This window comes from Colias philodice, chromosome 1 (assembly GCF_061535455.1).
Source record: "Colias philodice isolate Cphi_HAF_F1 chromosome 1, ilColPhil1 Martin Lab GWU primary, whole genome shotgun sequence".
In the NCBI taxonomy this organism is placed as follows: Eukaryota; Metazoa; Arthropoda; class Insecta; order Lepidoptera; family Pieridae; genus Colias; species Colias philodice.
Genome location: NC_143086.1, coordinates 15,398,781 through 15,404,935, shown reverse-complemented (window position 1 = coordinate 15,404,935; position 6,155 = coordinate 15,398,781). Strand labels below are relative to the sequence as shown.

At 35.7% G+C, this 6,155-nt stretch overlaps 1 protein-coding gene across 7 annotated transcripts in view; it reads right to left on the bottom strand.

Annotated features, from left to right (window-relative positions):
* Positions 1-6,155, bottom strand: part of fry (microtubule binding protein furry) — a 125,935-nt gene that overhangs the window by 82,815 nt on the left and 36,965 nt on the right. The window lies entirely within an intron of this gene.

Sequence of the window (6,155 nt, the reverse complement as noted above, 5' to 3'; positions counted from 1 at the left end):
AGTTAACATACTCCTCCGCCCGAGCGCGGCTGAGTGTAATGATACCTTTCAAGATACCCACTTTAAGGCTTTCTTATTAAAAATACTATCGTTTTATTTAACTTTGAAGTACACTCTTAAACTACGGAATGAATGTTATTAAAGATTCTTTTAGCGACGATGAAATACTAGCAGGAGAAATTTTAAACGAAATTTTCTTTACAACATAATAATATTATGAAAGAGCATACGTTGGCGTAGGGATGTGACGACCCCATCGCCCATGGATGGGATATCTATTGTCTACGTGACAATAGATATTCCAACCGTGCAATCAGTTACCCGCAGGACACCTTGTGGCGAGGTGTAGGGGAGTAGCGACCCCGCGGGAACCGAGAGCTCCCGGGGGAGGCCCCCGTCCTCATCTCCGGCTTGCCTTCACCGGCCGGTCGGAGTGAAGCCTGACGAGGACAGGACCCCCACCTCTGGCTTGCCTTAACCGGCCGGCCAGAGTGGAGTCGCGAGAGCTTTTAGCTCGAAGGGTGGATGCGAAGCGTAAGTGGCGAGTGGGCACGTGATGCTGGACCCTCAGGGAGCATGTGATCGTTTTTTAAAGTCCAGTGACGCCTCTCCACCCTTAGCTGCTCACAATGTGTTGCCCCCTTGTCGCATCATTGCAACGACTTATTTAGGGGGCCCATAGAGTGAGAGGGCGAGTCACCACCTGCCAACAAAATTTTACTTCCTTTTAGTAGAAAGGCAGGTGCCATAGTTTATATAGTTTCCCATAGTCCTCAATACCAGTCCATTTATAATCCCAATCCGGAATTACATTTATTTTGAAGCATAACTATCGTTAAACATTCCTCGAAACGGTTTCATCCGTTTTATTCAAAAACCAATTTAATTCAGTTCGAAGTATAGCAAATATTAAACTTCTCTGAATAAACTTTAATAGTCATCCATTTTTTTTATTAAAAATATTTACATTCATTCCGTAGAAACAGTTTCAAAAAACAAATGCAGTTACTTTAAAATTTCAAATATGTATGTTTTTATTTTCCTTCACAAAGTATGCGTTGATATTTATCAAAGACGGCACAAACACCACAACCCTACAATGGAAAGCTTCGCGTTCCGTTCATTGATTCGTTAACTACTAGGCTGCTTTGATAAAGAATACGCGCAATTGGAAAACATTGAAATAATTATTAACCTTATTTAAATTTATGTGGATGGTATATCATTACATCTCAGTCACTCGGGTACAAACGTTGCCGACGTGCACACTATTAATACAATGTACCTATATTCACCGGCTATGACTTAGGAAACTCATTAGAGATGAATCCTACAAACACGGATACTACGAAACAATCTATTCGGATAAATGAATCCCAACGAAAACGAACCTGGATTTGAATCCTTGTATTTAACGAGAAGGTAAATACTCAAGTCGATTCGATGATACAAAGTCTGCGTGACCTTATAATGGGTGATTACCATCACAATGAAAAGGTTACGACAGCAGGAGTTTTGAACTCTCATTAGCATATATTCCAAATACGTAAATTTAAGCATTTAACTAGCACTAATTAACTGTGGATCTCTTTGTGATCATCGATTGATTTTGTCTCGATGTGGTCATCGATTGATTTTATCTCGATGTGATCTTAGATAGATTTCGCATATCGTATAATTTTAGGATATCTTCTATAATCACTTTAGCTCAATGTACTCATTGTAATCTTAAGATGTTTTGTGTAGTATATGTGTAATTTGGTCGATTTCTATTATTTATTATATAAATTGGACAACATGTTAAATTTATAATTATAAAAATAGTTGACATTAAAGTGTTTTTTGGATATTTTAATATTAAGAAATTGGGTTTCCGACAACGAATTAAACACCCTGTGACGCGTTCTTGAAACCGTTGACATAATAGGTAGTAGTTGGTCAACAGGCCTCTATGTTAGACGTAGTTGAATAGATATAATGATCGTATATCGTAATCACTTATTGTAGAATATACCTCTAGTTTATAATCATAAGTGTTTCTATATACATTATTTGAATATGTCCTCCCGTTTATTTTCTTCAGAGAAACGTTTAACCTTTAACAAAGTTCAACTGAAACCTGAAAATAAGTAAAGCTTCTGGATTGCGACTACGAAAACTTTATGCCGTTGGAACCAAAATTTTTATTAACTTCAGTTGTACACAGTTGTGTAACTAGCTTCAGACGAATTGTTATAAACTTGTTCAACAGATGCATGCGAGATACCGAGACGGATATTTACATCATAAAACGCTTGAAGAAGTATTAAAGGGTACACCTCCGTAATATGTTTGCCAAGTGAAAGCTTTTGTTGGCTAATTGGTTGAATTTAAGCTACACCGAATTTATACCCTGACTCCCCGTCATTACTTAAAATATGAGCTACAAAATTACAGTATAATAGTTGCCAGATTTATCGCTAAATTTAATTAACCCAAATAATACCTATTTAATTGTGAAACAAAACATTAATTACTTCAGTTTAGGTATTTGATTAAAACAGAGCAGTTTATAAATATTTCAAATCCGCAAAGTCAATCCGAATGAGTATCCCGCATGCATGGGTGTTGTCAAGCCGACACTATGTGATAGGGAGCGAGTGCGGTCACACAAGCCGCTTGTAAACATTTCCGTGATGTCGGCACATCGAGCGATCGCCCGGTATCGGAGCCAATCCAATTAGCATCGCCCGGGAGCGCGGTGGAAAAACCGAAAATCCGATATAAACAAGTTAATAGCGGTTGAGCTTTAACGATTTTCTATTGCATCTTTTTGTTACTGTCTGACAGTTTTGATTGCGAATTATAAACGTCTGCGACGTTAAAAGTACAGTTTTTTTTTTCAACCGAATAATCCGGTGTTTATAAACAATATTTCATCTATATCTATTTCCATTTCATATGGCTACGACGATAACCAAATTATTAAATCCATTACGCGACTGTTCGTGTAGTAACACGGTTTTTGCGGTTAATCAAATATTATTCTGAATATTTTAGTATCGTATTGCGGCGAAATATTTCGAGAATCACATACGCTTTTATAGAAAATTACATTTAGTCAAATTTAATATGAAATCACAGTCAGCACAATGTACATATTCCACGATCGATCTTATAATTCACAACAGCATTTAAAATAACATAGTTCATATAATATTGTCTAATGTTAACAGATCGATTGTACAAAAGGAATGATCGACGCTTACTCAATTGGTTGTTATAGTAGTCAGAAAATCGTAGCATGTGTATAAATAGTTCCATAGCAGCATAGCAGTGTAGGACATAGACTCCGCCTACGGAGGTCTAGATAATCGGGGAAAAATACGTTTATTAAATACCTACGCATTGTAAGCATCGCAGGATGAGTCGAAAAATTAAAATAAATCAGATAAAAAAATCCAAAAAATATACAAAAAAAAACTATTTATTTTGATTTTTCGATGATTCAAAATAACGCACCAACGTTTTTCTTGGACCATATTTAGTCGACAGTTTTTAACCTACCCATTTTTTTATGTTGCAATGCATTAATCGGTACAAATTCTTGCCCCATACATTCCATTACTATTAGTTAAATATTACTATGCATTTACTCCCAATCCGGATAAAACATATTTCTACTGTAACTCGAGGCGTGTAGGGCAGCTCATAATGAGCCCATGTGCTGCACTACGCGCGCTCTGTAGCGCCACCACATTCGTACCCAGCTTCGTTTAGTTATACTTTTACATCGTTTATTTATTCATCGCAAGACGTTTTTAACAAAGTAAAGTACTTTGTTAAAAACATCCTGCAATAAATAAAGTTGGGAGGCAACTAGGTTCTTTAGTTAATAAATGTTTATCCTAGATGTTAAGTTAGTCTTTAGAATAGGTGTTTTTGGCTATAAAGCCTTTTTCTAATCTTAGTTTTAAGTTAGTATTACATAATACGCGTGAGTTTGATGGAAATTCTATCGGTTGATTGATGTGTCGGGGGCAACTCGGGGGACGGTAGTCGGGGGTGATTTGTAAAGATTGTAGATTAAGTAATATTATTAATTATAATTATTAGGGCCACCTGTAGTAGGGGCTTGAGACCTGAAGGCCTATGTAAGCCACTGGTCGTAGTCGTATTTATCTATGATTCATTCATTGCCCTGTGGACCCGTTTTGCTACACTATAATTGTATATTTGTAATTTTAAATTATAAAATATAAAATTATAAGACCGTTGAAATGCGAGGTTCGAGGCCTTAGCGTAAGATACGAGGAACACTAAAGTGTTACCGATAGTAATTATGTACATCTTCAAAATTAAACTATTAGCTTTTCTAAAAAGACATCCGGACCACTATTTTTTTACTGGAATCTAGCTCTAAATTACCTAATGTGATAAAATTATATCCATTGTTAGTCTCGAAATGAATATTCTTGTACCTTGACAATTTAAATCTAATTCTAATCGGCATCCCTATATTTTTATACAAAATTTTTGAACCGGTCAGGGTCGTTGAGCGAACTGAATTACATCGGGTGCACTTGAAAGTTCCTATGATGAAGGGTCTCTATATTTATTTAATTTAAATTTCACGAAACATAGTAATTGTGTGTAGTACGCATAATATTAACGGTTAAATAATAATAGATGTCACTTTTAGACAAAACAATATAATCTCAAATAGTATAGGATGATTCGATATTCTTCGGCTTAGTTCTTCGCCACAATTTATAAATTGAGACGACTATATTATTATTCCAATCAGTTTCCATAACTTACAGTTTGTACTAATATGTTTACTTCAGTCTGTTTATAAATTTAATGCTAACAAGCCTTCATTGGTATACTTACTGGATAAAATTACTTGCATTCAATAAGTTTGTATTGTGCCGAGATCTACGACTATTTTATTTGTACCGTATAATTTTCTTCTTAAGAAAGTTGCAGCGTTATTGTATGTTTTGATGTTGTGTTTAATCTTAACTAAAATAAGTTATTATGTAATATTATTATTGTGTATTAGTATTAATGATTAATTGTACGCACTTGATGTTAGATGAAAAAAAAAATAAAAAAACCCAATGGTGTTTTATTTCTCCCCGCAAAGCCCCCGTAATACAAAACTAAATTGTATGTGTTTTTGGAATACTGATAATTATTATTATCTTGCGTCAACTAGACACAAGTATTTTCATTGATCGTTTTCTTAAATTCAAACATTTTTGTTGCATTCGTTTTCAACTAAATTCAATTGATCTATACGAATATTATAAAGCTGAAGAGTTTGTTTGTTTGTTTGTTTGAACGCGCTAATCTCAGTAACTACTGGTCCGATTTGAAAAATTCTTTCGGGGTTATCTAGCCCATTCATCGAGGAAGGCTATATATCACCACGCTAATACCAACAGGAGCGGCGCCACGCGTGTAGAACCGCGGAGAGCAGCTAGTGTAAGATAACCTTAACAACATGATTAACTATCACGTAGATCATATTGGTTGTATACCGCATGAAGGGAAGCATTCGTGTATTTCTTAGAAATGAGCTAAGAAAATCTGATACTGAAATCATAATCTCCTTACATAGAGATTTATAGATTGCTCTACAGTCTACATCTTTTATTCTAATATATCTAGATATTGTTGCGTCTGAGTAATATTATATTATAGACCGGGAGATACTGACACAAAATTTCGAGTCATTTGTAACAGGATGGCGGTTCTACAGGGGTCTTAGTACGCAATGACAAAAAGAAAAATGATGGTGTGAACGCTGGTACCGGTGGGTTAGTCGCGTGGGCGTTAGTCGAACTCGTCGGAAAAATAGCGAAAGTCAAACGATTTGTAACACAAAAATTTTAGAATTTACCGATAGCCCATAAAAAAGAAGTAGGCGGTAGTGTCATGCCATACTTTTCCGGTATGACTTACAGCCCGCCATACCAACGCGAATGTGTTGATTTAAAAAAAACAATTATTCAACCATTTGTACCAAGCTAACTTTTGCACAGGTAACCATCGTCGTGCAGCCATTTACGAAAATCGCCATGCCATACTTTTCGGACGATTCCAAATGGTCGCCATACCGCCGAAAATCTGCAATTTTTTTTTATTTCGCCTATCTTTTTGTACCAGTA